Source organism: Hibiscus syriacus, unplaced genomic scaffold, assembly GCF_006381635.1.
Source record: "Hibiscus syriacus cultivar Baekdansim isolate YM2019G1 unplaced genomic scaffold, ASM638163v2 tig00002840_pilon, whole genome shotgun sequence".
NCBI lineage: Eukaryota > Viridiplantae > Streptophyta > Magnoliopsida > Malvales > Malvaceae > Hibiscus > Hibiscus syriacus.
Window position 1 is genome coordinate 5,123,953 of NW_024061947.1, and position 13,095 is coordinate 5,137,047.

Genomic DNA, 13,095 nt, shown 5'->3' on the forward strand with positions numbered 1-13,095 from the left:
TCGTACCTTGGATTCCGCACAACGAAAGTACTCAACAACCGAGAAAGAATTATTTGCTATTATTTTTGCATTAGATAAATTTAGATAATATCTTCTTGACATTAAAGTTGTTATTTTCTCTGATCATGCAGCCTTGAAGTACTTGCTCAGCAAAAAAAAGGCGAAACCACAACTAATCCATTGGATCTTACTCATCCAAGAGTTTGATTTGGAAATCAAGGACAAGAAAGGATGTGAGAACTTAGTGGCCGATCACTTAAGCCGGCTTCCAATCACTAAAGTTGATCCTCCCATTTGTGAAGAATTCCCATATGAGAGCTTGATGATGGAGCAAACGTCAATACCTTGGTTCGCAGATATAGTCAATTACTTAGCTACAGGTAAATTACCATCTGATTTAACGAGAGCTGAAGTAAACCGTATTAAAAGAGAATCTTGTTTCTTCATTTGGGATGATCTGTATCTTTGGAAGCATTATTCAGACCAGGTAATTAGACGATGTGTCCCTGAAAGCGGGGTAAGCTCAATTTTAAATTTTTATCATTCTTATTCGTGTGGTGGACACTTTGGACCGAAGCGGACCGCTCATAAAATTTTGGAATGCGAATTCTTTTGGCCTCATATTTTTCGTGATGATTACTTGGTTTGCAAATCTTGTGATAATTTTCAACGTGCATGTAATTTGAGTCAAAGAAACGAAATGCCCCTTAATCCTATACATATATGTGAAATATTTGATGTTTGAGGACTTGATTATATGGGTCCATTTGTTTCTTCTTTTGGTAATTGTTATATAATCCTTGCGGTTGATTATGTTTCGAAGTGGGTAGAAGCTAAAGCCACTTGAAATAACGATGCAAAAACTACTGTTTAATTTCTAAAGAATTGTATTTTTTCCAGGTTTGGTACACCAAGGGCAATAATAAGTGACCGCGGCATACACTTCATTAATCGAGTAATTGATGTACTTATGAAAAAACATGGAGTGAATCACAGAATTGCCACAGCTTATCATCCGCAGACAAACGGACAAGCAGAAGTTTCAAACCGCGACATAAAGATGATTCTTGAGAAAATAGTCAAGCCAAATCGCAAAGACTGGAGCTTGAAATTAATTGACGCTTTGTGGGCTTATCGAATTGCATATAAAAGACCTATTGGCATGTCGCCATATCGCCTTGTATTCGGTAAGCCATGTCATTTACCTGTCGATCTGGAACACAAGGCATATTGGGCAGAAAACAATGCAATATGGAGTTAGAAGCGGTTGGCAAAACACGGAAATTGCATATACAGGAGCTTGAGGAAATTCGGAGAGATGCTTACGACAACGACAAAATATATAAGGACAAAACAAAAGAATTCAATGATCAAAAAATTGTTTCTAAATCTTTTTCTATCAGGCAAAAAGTTCTTTTTTTTAATTCAAAATTAAAACTTTTTGTAGGAAAACTTCAATCAAAATGGAGCAGGCCTTATACGGTAACTGAAATATTCTCTCATGGCGCAGTCGAAATTGAAGACAATTCAGGCACTCGATTTAAAGTAAATGGACACAAGATTAAACTGTATTATGTGAATAGTGAAGTTTGCTTAATTGAAGATCTTGACTTAGAAGAACTTGTAGTCTGAATCAGGTCGTCGAGCTAATGACGTTAAGCAAAAGCGTTTCATGGGAGGCAACCCATTGTTTTCGATTTTGCTATATATATATATATTTTTTTTATTTTTTTATTTTTTTCCCGATCGAGCATGCTTTATTTAATTTTTATTTTGTAGGAACCGATATTTTTTATTCAAACTTAAACGACAAAGATTTACAAAATTATGATTCGAACAGTGCTAAGGAGAAATAAATAGTCGAACAAAGCAGAAAAAAAATAATGCCCCACGCACGTTAGCACACTCCTATGGAGACCGACACACATTATTAAAATCGACATGAAATCCGAGGAGTACTCTATCCCTTCTCTTACACTTTAGTTTTACGTTTTGAGGCAAAACACTTTAAGTGAGATGGAATAGAGTGTAGGATTGAATTTTACCTTGCTTATCTTTATGTTTCGATGCTAGTATGTGTTGGTTGGATTTGTCAAAAATTTCATTTAATTTCGTTGTCTTGTTGAATATTTTTGGAATGTTATGCTTGTTTGGGAACACATGATTGTTTAGGTTAGGATGTTCTTGATAGCGAATAGCATAAATTGTGATCAAGTCGGTGTTTTTGTGATATTCCATAACTTTGTTGGTTGAAATGTGATTAGCTCAATGCATGAAACAATTTGGTGAGATTTGAGCCTTTACGAGCATATCATTTTCGCTCGTATTTTGTTTGATTGAGTGTGTCGAATTTGGCATTGATATTCTAGAACCTGCATGTTGAATACTGTCGAGATTACACATGAACATGATGCTTAAAAATGATTTGGGAACCTTAGGATTAACCATCCCGTTTCCCCACTAAATAGCCTACCCATACATTTTTTCCCTTTAGTTAAATACGTTTGAGCCTATTCCCATTTTTTTGTTTTCACCAAATTTATAAACTCGAGCCTTTTTGTTTTATCCCTCTTTTCTATCTTTTTCAGGGCAAGTGAATAATTTTACCATTGTATTCTCCATCGAAAAAAATAGCAATTCGAAAAGAAAAAAAGAGAAGTTGTTCGAAAGAAAAAGAGAGAAGAGACATGAAAGAAAAAATGGAAAACAAAATAACAAAAGTGTGAAAAAATGCATTTCGATAAGAAATTTGTTGTTTGATATGTCGTCTTTTTATCTTGTTGTGCTTAATGTTCCGATGGAGTTGAGATTATTATTTGTTAGTTCCTTTCCTTGAAGTTTTAGCCATATTTTTAGCCTTTTTCCCCACATTTACCTAAGCCCCGTTACAACCAATAAAAGTCCATTTGATTATTGTATCTTGTTCTTATTAGTAGTGGAGATTTGATTTACTTGCAAGCTTATGGTAATATCGTGTCGATTCTGACATTGAGTGTTTCTTTACCCCAAACACATTGAGTGATTTGAGTGAATCCCGATAAGGTGTTGAGTTATGAGCATTGAGATTAATGAATGAATGGATATTACAATTGCACTTGACTTGTTCCGATTGGTGATGTTCAATTGATTGATTTCTTTACTTGAATAGTTATTGTGGTCTCTACCTTGCTTCCCTAATTGTGAAACTTGACAAAAGAACGTTTAATGAAGTTTTTGACTGATTTGGTTAATCATACTTGAGGACAAGCATGAGATAAGTGAGGGGGAATTTGATGAGTGTTCAAAATCGTTAATCGTTGCTTGTTATTTATTCGATTTTGTGGAATTATTGCTACTGAATTGGTCGTGTTATACTTGTTTTTGTACAGGCCCTTGCTTTCCAGAATTTGTGACAAAACAAGTGAATTCTGCATTTTTATTATTATTTGATCACGACTGGAGACATGGGCACGACTCTGGACACGACGAGGTCTGACGTGGTAGTTTCTAGAAGGTTCAATCAATTTCTAGAAGACTTTATCCGCACACCTTCTGGAAGATTGACGAGCAGAGTTGCATTAGGAGACTAGTTTAAGTTTGAATTTAATTTAAAAAACAATTATCTTTAGGATTATTTTATTTATTTTCTTTGTTTATCCTTTAGGCTTTGAGAGGCTATAAATACCCACTTGGGGTAAGCCTAAACTCATTACTCAAATTACATTCTTCTTTTCTCTCTAGTTTTATTAAAGTTTTCTTTTTTTTACTTTTCTAGTTTTCCCCTTTTTCTTTTATTTTCAAGCTTTGGTTTTAATATGCTAAGTATGACTTTTGTCATGCTTAGCTAAACTTTTCATAAGCCAAGAGCTATCGCGATGATTCAACTCTAACGGGAGAATTGAAACGGTCCCTTAATATCTTCGGAATATCTTTCTCAATCTCTGCGATTATTTTTCAAAATCAAAGATTGACTTTGGTCAAGAGGTTGTTGTGATTAAATGTGTGGGAGGAATATTCAGCTTATAGAAAGCAATTCGACTTCCTGGGAATACACTTGGTGAGATAGATTCACCAAGAGGGAATTGAGATCGGAATTGACGGTTATTGAAGCAACAATCCGAGTCGGTCGCCACAAACTTAAACGATAATTGATCTACGACAATTTATGTTGTTAGAATCAATTACCAAAGCCGGAATCAAAGATTGCCTTGGGTATTCGGTATACAAGATAGAGTCACGGGGATAGCCCTTGTAGACAAAGTAACCGACGTGAATCCCGAAGAGAAAATCTTATTCGATGATCATAAGGAAATTGAGTCAAAGCAAAGCTTGAGGCTACTTTTACCGTATTTATTCACAATCTTCATCTTCTTATTTTTAATTTAATTACTTTTACTTATTTAATCATTTTTATTATTTTAATATTTTCTTATCAAAATTCCCCCCATTTTTACTATTTCACGCCTGACATAAATAAATCAGATAGAAATTTATAATTTTCTAAGTCCCTGTGGAATCGACTCTTACTTCTCTTTACTACGTATTTCCTTTATTTATTTATTGAGAATAAGGAATTTATTTTGACTTTCAAAACGACAGTTGTCATCGATCTTTGTTATTCTTAACTTCCCCGTGAAGAGAATTTGATCTTTGTTATTCTTGACTTCCTCATTAAGGGAAGTTGATCTTTGTTATTCTTGATTTCCTCGTGAAGAGAAGTTGATATTTTTTATTATTGACTTCCTCGTGAAGAGAAGTTAATCTTTTTCATTCTTGACTGCCTCGTGAAGAGAAGTCAAATTTTATTATTCTTTATTTTCTCGTGAAGAGAAGTTGATATTTGTTATTCTTGAATTCCTCGTGAAGAGAGGTAAAACTTTGTTATTCCTGACTTTCTCGTGAAGAGAAGTCAATCTCTCAGTGTTGTTTTCCTTGACTTTCTCGTGAAGATGAGTCCATCTTTCAATATTTTCATTCTTGACTTTCTCGTGAAGAGTAGTCAATATTTCAGTATTGTCTTCCTTGAATTTCTCATGAAGAGGAGTCCATCTTTTAGTGTTTTCCTTCTTGACTTTCTCACGAAGATGAGTCAAACTTTTAGTGTTGTCCTCATTGACTTTATCGCGAAGAGGATTCAATCTTTCAGTATTGTCTTCCCTGAATTTGTCGTGAAGAGGAGTCAATCTTTTAGTGTTATCCTTCTTGAATTTATCGCGAAGAGGAGTCAATCTTTTGGTATTGTTTTTCTTGACTTTCTCGTGAAGAGGAGTCAATATTTTGGTGTTCTTGACTTTCTCACGAATAGGAGCCAATCTTTCGGTATTGTCTTCATTGACTTTCTCGTGAAGTGGAGTCAATCTTTTAGTGTTACCCTTCTTGACACTCTTGGGAAGAGGAGTCAATATTTTGGTGGTGTCCTTCTTACTTTCTCGTGAAGAGGAGTCAATCTTTCGATATTGTTTTCCTTGACTTTCTCATTAAGAGGAGTCAATATTTTGGTGTTGTCCTTATTGACTTTCTCGCGATGAGAAATTAATAGTTTAGTGTTGTCCTTTTTGACTTTCTCACAAAGAAGAGTCAATATTTCAGTAGTATATTTCCTCAACTTGGCTTTCTCGTATAGAGGAGTCAGTCTTTCTATAATGTTGTCTTCAATCTTGACTCTCTTAGGATTTGTGTCCTAGAAAGTTCACTAAAGAGAAATTGATTTTCAAAGATTCTCCCAGATTATGAACCTATGGGTATGATGTTTTCAAATTCTCAAACATGCACTAATGATTGGTAATGTTTGATTTTCATATCCGATCTTCTTGAAGACAAGATAAACAAATCGATTCTAATTCAATCGTCCTTGAAGAGCAGTGAAGTGGATCAAAGTTTTCTCGAGTCTGATCTCCCTTAAAGTGTAGTAGAGCATATTCTTCTTATTACAGATTTGGTCTTTCTGAAGAGCAGTGAAGCAAATCAATTCCGATTCAGTCTTCTCTTAAGAGCAGCAAATTGGATCGAAATTTTCTCGAGTTTGATCTCCTCTAAAGAGTTGTGGAGCAAATTATTCTTCTTTCAAAATTTGGTCTTCCTGAAGAGAAACGAACCAAATCACGTTCTATTCAATCTTCCTTGAAGAGCAGTGAAGTGGATCAAAATTCCCTTGAAGACAAGATAAACAAATCGATTCTAATTCAATCTTCCTTGAAGAGCAGTGAAGTGGATCACAGTTTTCTCAAGTCTGATATCCCTTAAAGTGTAGTAGAGCATATTCTTCTAATTACATATTTGGTCTTTCTGAAGAGCAGTGAAGCAAATCAATTCCGATTCAGTCTTCTCTTAAGAGCAGCAAAGTGGATCAAAATTTTCTCGAGTTTGATCTACTCTAAAGAGTTGTGGAGCAAATTATTCTTCTTTCAAAATTTGGTCTTCCTGAAGAGAAACGAAGCAAATCACGTTCTATTCAATCTTCCTTGAAGAGCAGTGAAGTGGATCAAAATTCCCTTGAGCCTGGCCCCCCTAAAGAGTAGTGGAGCAGATTCTTCTTCCTTCAGATTTGGTCTTCTTGAATAGCAATGAAGCAAATTGATTCTGATTCAATCTTACCTGAAGAACAGTGGAATGAATCAATGTCTCTTGATCTGATCTACCCTACAAAAACAGTGGAGCATATCCCTTATCAAATTTCAAAGCACAGAGATGGAACCAGACAAAAACGTGTTGTCTTTTTATCTTTGCCCTAATCCTGTTAACACAAGAATGGGCAAATAACCCTTTAGTGGACTTAACAAAGCAACACCCTATAGTCGAAGAACCATAGTCTAGTGACTCTTTGTTTATTTTACCCTTCTATTATATATATATATATACTATAATTTATGATGTCTATTTTATTTAGGATAAACTATATCATTGACCACCTAATTCTTTAACCCTTTTACTTTTACCACCGATCTTTCAATTTTGTCAATCATACTACTTAACTATATAATTTTTTCAATTAACCACTTGTCGTTAATATGTAAGTATGCACATGAAAAACACAATATATATTAAATATTGATTTTATTTTAAAAATATATAAAATTTAAATTTATTTTTGATTTTAATATTTTATAAATCATTGTTTAATATACATATATATATATATATATATATATATAAATAACCTACAATTGTATTACATTAGCATAAGGTTAGTTCTAGTGGTTTAGATTTCTTAACTTTTTCATGTGGCCTAGGTTCGATTCTCACCATGGGCATACATCTTTCTTCTTCTTTTCTTCTAGAAATAACTAAAATATATATTGTGTTGTGTAATAAAAAAAACATTTAGCTTAGCGTTGTGGTAAGGTGCATGCATTTCATCCTAGTTCCCCAGGTTCAATTCCGCCCAAATCTGTATTCTTATGCATCTATATGCTATTTAATTTTCATTTAACCAACTGGTGAGGTGTATAAATTATACCCGTTGCTCATTGTACTATATTCTCTCTTATTTTCCTCACCCAACTTTCAATTTTCCTATTTTTTTCACTAAACTAAAAAGATTGAATCATTTTGCTTACTCTGTCATTAACTTTTTAACGACGCTATGACGTGGCACAAGAATTAAAATGACATGGTTTTGAAAAACTAAAATATACTCTAAAATGACGTTGTTTTGGTGAGTAAAATATAAGAGAGAGTAAAGTTAAATGACATGAGTCATTTTCATTCCGACTGCCGTAGATGGTGGTCGTTCGGACCCATAATGGGATGAGTTGGTTTGTCTCGACCCCCTGAGTCTGAATCTGGTGGTTGTTTCACCAGAAAAATGTCCCAAAACTCGTGAATTTTTTCTGAAACGTTTCGATTTCCTCACTTTCAATCTCAAATTCGTGGGCTTCGAAGCAACTTTCGACAAAATGGAGGTCGGATTCGATCTCACGACGTCGAGGCAAAGCGACCCATCCCATGTTGGGCACAAACGACCACTATATATGGCTGTCGACGATGGCCGAAGGTGGCATCCGACCACCTTTTCGTTTTAAATTTATTTTTTAATTATTTTATATTAAATAATAATAAAAAAACCACATCATCAGCCGTTAGAGAGAAAACGGGGGAGTGGGCAAAATGATTCAATTTTTAAGGTTCAGTGAACAAAATAGAAAAATTGAAAGTTGGGTGAGGAAAATAGGAGAGAGAGTATAGTACAATGAGGAACTATGTAATTTACCCTTAAATAAATTTAAATTATAGAAAAACATTTAATCTAATGGTGACATGTTTCACCATCTAATTGGTGGATTAAATTTATTGAATTAAATTTGATGTAGGACCAAATTGATAAAATGCCTAATTATTGAGGATTAAATGTATAATTATACCAATTTTATTAACTGCCATGTCGGTATTTCCGTTAGATATTAACAACAAGTGGCTTGATTGAAAAAATTATATAGTTAAGTGGTCTGATTGACAAAATTGAAAGATCGATGGTAAAATAAAAGGGCTAAATAGTTAGGTGATCAATGATATATTTTACCCTTTTATTTATAATGATATTCGATTCTATTTGATTTGTTTAGTAACATTATAAAATGGAAAGGAAAGAAATATGAATATATATATATATATATTATGGTTAGAGAAAGTGAAAAAAAAATAGAATAAATACTATAATACTAAAAATAATTATAATTAAATTTGAATATAAATTCGAACACTTCGATTCGACTCAAACTTTATAAACTCAACTCTACTTGAAAAAAAAATTAAAGTGAGTTTAAATCATAAAATACAATTCATTATCTTAACTAACTAAATTTCTTTTAACTTGATGAACACAATCGTGATTAAAAGAATATTCCTTATCGGTACAATACATGTTTGATTCATTGCATATACTTTTATACATTAACTCAACTCACAAATCTTCCATTCTAGCGGTCCACCATAATATTTATACCTATATTTGTCTATATTTTCTGCAAGTTAAAAAGAATATTATCCTTGGTAGTCCGAAGGTGCCACAAATTTGTCCTAATTTAAAGTTTGAAAGAGTGATATTTTAAATTACTTGGAGCTATAATCTCTATATATTGCCTTTCCCCAGTTGTAGTTTGGCACAACCAAAACATTAAAACAAAGCTGAATTAGAAAATGAAGAAGCAAGCTGGTTCAAGTGTCTTCATAATTCTCCTTTGCGTTGTGTATATATTCGCAAGTGTTAAAGCTCAAACTTGCAGGCCTAGTGGGACAATAAGAGGGAAAAATCCTCCTCCTGGGCAATGCAACACTGAAAACGACTCTGACTGTTGTAAAGTTGGGAAGCTCTACACAACATATAAATGTTCACCGCTCGTGTCGAGCCATACGAAAGCAACGTTGACACTCAACAGCTTTCAGGCCGGTGGAGATGGCGGCGGCCCGTCGGAATGTGACAACCAATACCACTCGGATGATGACCCTGTGGTGGCACTTTCAACCGGGTGGTTTAACGACAAAAGAGGTGTTTGAAGTATATTAACATTTATGGTAATGGAAGAAGTGTGAGGGCTAAAGTCGTCGACGAATGTGATTCTACGATGGGATGCGATTCGGACCATGATTATCAGCCTCCTTGCCCTAATAACATCGTTGATGCCTCCAAAGCAGTTTGGAAGGCTCTTGGAGTTCCTGAAAGTGATTGGGGGGGCATGGATATCTACTGGTCGGACACCGATTGATCTCTTTAATCATAATATAAATCTGTATTAAAAGCGTGTTATCATCGTGTGTTTTAAATTACAGTTAAATTAATATTAATGTAAAAGTCTTAAAGCATTAAAATCATGCCTTACATCTTAACCATTAGTTGCTATGAGGAACGCCCAAAATTATTTGAAACAGGCAGGCTGAGCAAACAAAACATATGGACAAGCATATCAATGCTCAACGTGGCATCGTCGTTTATTCATAGAATCCCTTTACGTATAAAAGACATCAAAATCTCCTAGTTTATGTCCTACTGAAGTCCACAAAAGAATATCAGAGAGGCAATGCTTTATATATTATTCAGATTTTAGTCTATCCTATCCACTTGCTTAACGGAAGTAAAACATTCAAAGCTTATAATAGAAACATGAGTCGTTGTCGGTTATAAATGAGTAACCTTTTTCCTTTTAAATTTATAATTTAATCACTAAATTCAAATATATTATAACAAATCATTCTACTGTTAAAAATTGAAACGATCAAACAGACGTCTAACAACTAACAACGCCTGGTATAGTAACACTCTTAATCTTAAAATTTATACAATTTGATATTAATTTGGAAATAATGCAATAAACCTAATATCATATTTAAAAATTCGATCAAGTTATTCTCCTAAATTATTTGGTTTTTCCCCATAAACGTTATACTACTTTCACTTTGCTTAGAAATGCTCTCAATATATCATATGTTGAACTTCATAAATAGGGCAACTGTATGTTGTTCTTTGTGAGACACTAAGTAGGGGAGTTGGTCAAATCTTTCCTATAGAAACTTTTTTTTCGTTGTACAGTTACTCTATCAGAAAGATCTTTAAGCTCGTTGATTTTTTTTTTAATATTTGTGTTCATAATTATTTAAAAATACCAATTTTGAAAATAAGATGGGAGTAGATATATATCATTTAGGGTTGGATATGAACAAACACCTATAAAACTGCCTTTTAAAAGAAATTTTTTAAAATATCTTTTTAAGGACAAATTTGAAATCTCTGTTTAATTAGAGATTAAAAAATTAAGCAAATTCAAGAGTTAGTTATATGTAGGAAACACTTAACACCCTTACAAATCTCAAACTTGATACTTAATTGATTATATGTTGTCTTTAAATTAGAATTTACGAGTCCAAATGTGATTTTGAATTCTGATTCTTTATGAATGTAAATTTATTTAAACAAAATAAGCTTTATTTGAAAATAAAATCTAAATTGATTTTTTTTTTAAATAAACAACACAATTCGCTAGATTTTTACTTTTAAAGGATATCACATTCCAACTATTTAAGAGACTTTTTCCTTAACCCTCTAATAAAATAATACTCCTATTGTCTCAACATTTTGTCAAAATTTTTAATATAAAATTAAGTACTATACATTTTTTTCACATAAGTGTCTAATAAAATAAGTATATTAAGTGACACGTGTCACATCTATTTTTATATATTTTTTATTTTAAAAAATAAAAATATCATTTAAAAAAATTATTTTTTAAACCTGATCGGGTCAGGTTTTTTTTAAAAATAGGGTTCGGGTCGGATTGAGTTAGTTTTTTTTAATGTGATGTTCGGGCCGAGTTCGGATTTAGGGTGAAAAATACCCGCCCGACCCGAAAAATATATAATTTTATCTTATATATTTAGGAATAATTACAATAATACCCCTATATATATATTATTTTTTTCAGTTAAGTTACTGTTTTTATTGAATAAAAATAATATTTTTATATTATTTCGGGTCGGAACAGGTCGGGTTTTTAAGTTATATATCGGGTCGGGTGAAATCTTGTTTCGGTCGGGTCGGGTCGGGTCTCGGGTGGAGGACTCCTTTTTCTCAGGTCGGGTTTCGGGTGGACCAAAAACCCGACCCATGCTCATCCCTAGTGTCACATCTATTTTTATATAATTTTTTATTTAAAAAATAAAAATATCATTTAAAAAACTATTTTTTAAAAAATATTTTAGTTGCCCTCTTCCCTCCCCGTGTCCCCTTCGCTCTTTTTCCAGCGACACCAATTTCCCCTGTTAGTAGTGCTAATTCAACCCCCCGACACTAATTCAACATCAGTTCGGCCTTTTCCCTCTTAAATCCTTGTAAGAAACAATTAAATCCCTTTCCCATTCAATTTAGGGTTAAAAATATGGAATTTATGTATTTAAAGGTTTAGAATGACAACAAAGGTGATGATCGATCAGGGCCGGAGATGGTCGGGGATTATTGCAAATAGAAATTTGAATTAGCAATTTGAGGGTTTTGGGTCTCTTTTAATTTCAAAGAAATTTGGAAATTTTCTCTAATTTTTAATATTTTTTTAATATTTTTAAAAAATATATAAACGCGGCACGTGTTATTTAACGGAATTTTTTAATAGCCTTTATGCTCAAGACACTTAAAGTGATAACGTTTGTAATTTTATATTCCTGGATTGACTAAAAAATCTTAGACACCCAAAAGAAAAAATAAAATATATTTTATTTTTATATTAAGCCAAATTAAAATATACGATGCAAACAAAACTATTATCTATCTGAAACAAATATAAAAATGCATGTGATAAATAATAATGCTAATGATACATGAACTTAAGTAATAATTAAGTATATATTATAATTATAATTTCAAAAGTTAGTCTAAATTTTTATTAAAAGATATCAAAATTTGAGAAGGATATTATTAAGATTTTTGAGGTTGTATGATCAATCGAAAAGTGCCAGGAGGGGTGAAATGACATTTTTAAAAATTCGGGTGTGGAAGAGAAAGGATATGAAAATTTACATTAGGATTTATAATTGTTCGACTTTTAAACTAAGTCTACATCTACTACCTTAGCTTCACATTAAGGATTTTTAACAATTTCACTAATTTGTTTTTTTCTTGTTCTAACCTCAAAAGTAACATTTACAAATCTTTATATTTTCAAAGACTACGACATAGTCACTCCCCTTTTGATAAAGGATGAAGAACTAAACAAGAAAAATCTCACAAGATATGTGTTTACAAATTTAATCTCACAACAAAAATAATTAAAAGATTTGCAATGAGTTAAACACTTATGTCAGAAAGGGGGAAATAAAGAGTGACAGTTTTTCTCTTGATCTTCATTGTTTGGATGAGTGTTGTAACATTTTTCAAGTGTTCTTGTGTTGTCACAAGATATGTGTTTACAAATTTAATCTCACAACAAAAATAATTAAAAGATTTGCAATGAGTTAAACACTTATGTCAGAAAGGGGGAAATAAAGAGTGACAGTTTTTCTCTTGATCTTCATTGCTTGGATGAGTGTTGTAACATTTTTCAAGTGTTCTTGTGTTGTCACAAGATATGTGTTTACAAATTTAATCTCACAACAAAAATAATTAAAAGATTTGCAATGAGTTAAACACTTATGTCA

General features: G+C 32.6%; 1 pseudogene; it reads left to right on the forward strand.

Moving 5' to 3' along the window:
• The first annotated feature begins 8,969 nt into the window (after positions 1-8,969).
• LOC120155467 lies at positions 8,970-9,688 on the forward strand (annotated as a pseudogene).
• Positions 9,689-13,095: the final 3,407 nt, after the last annotated feature.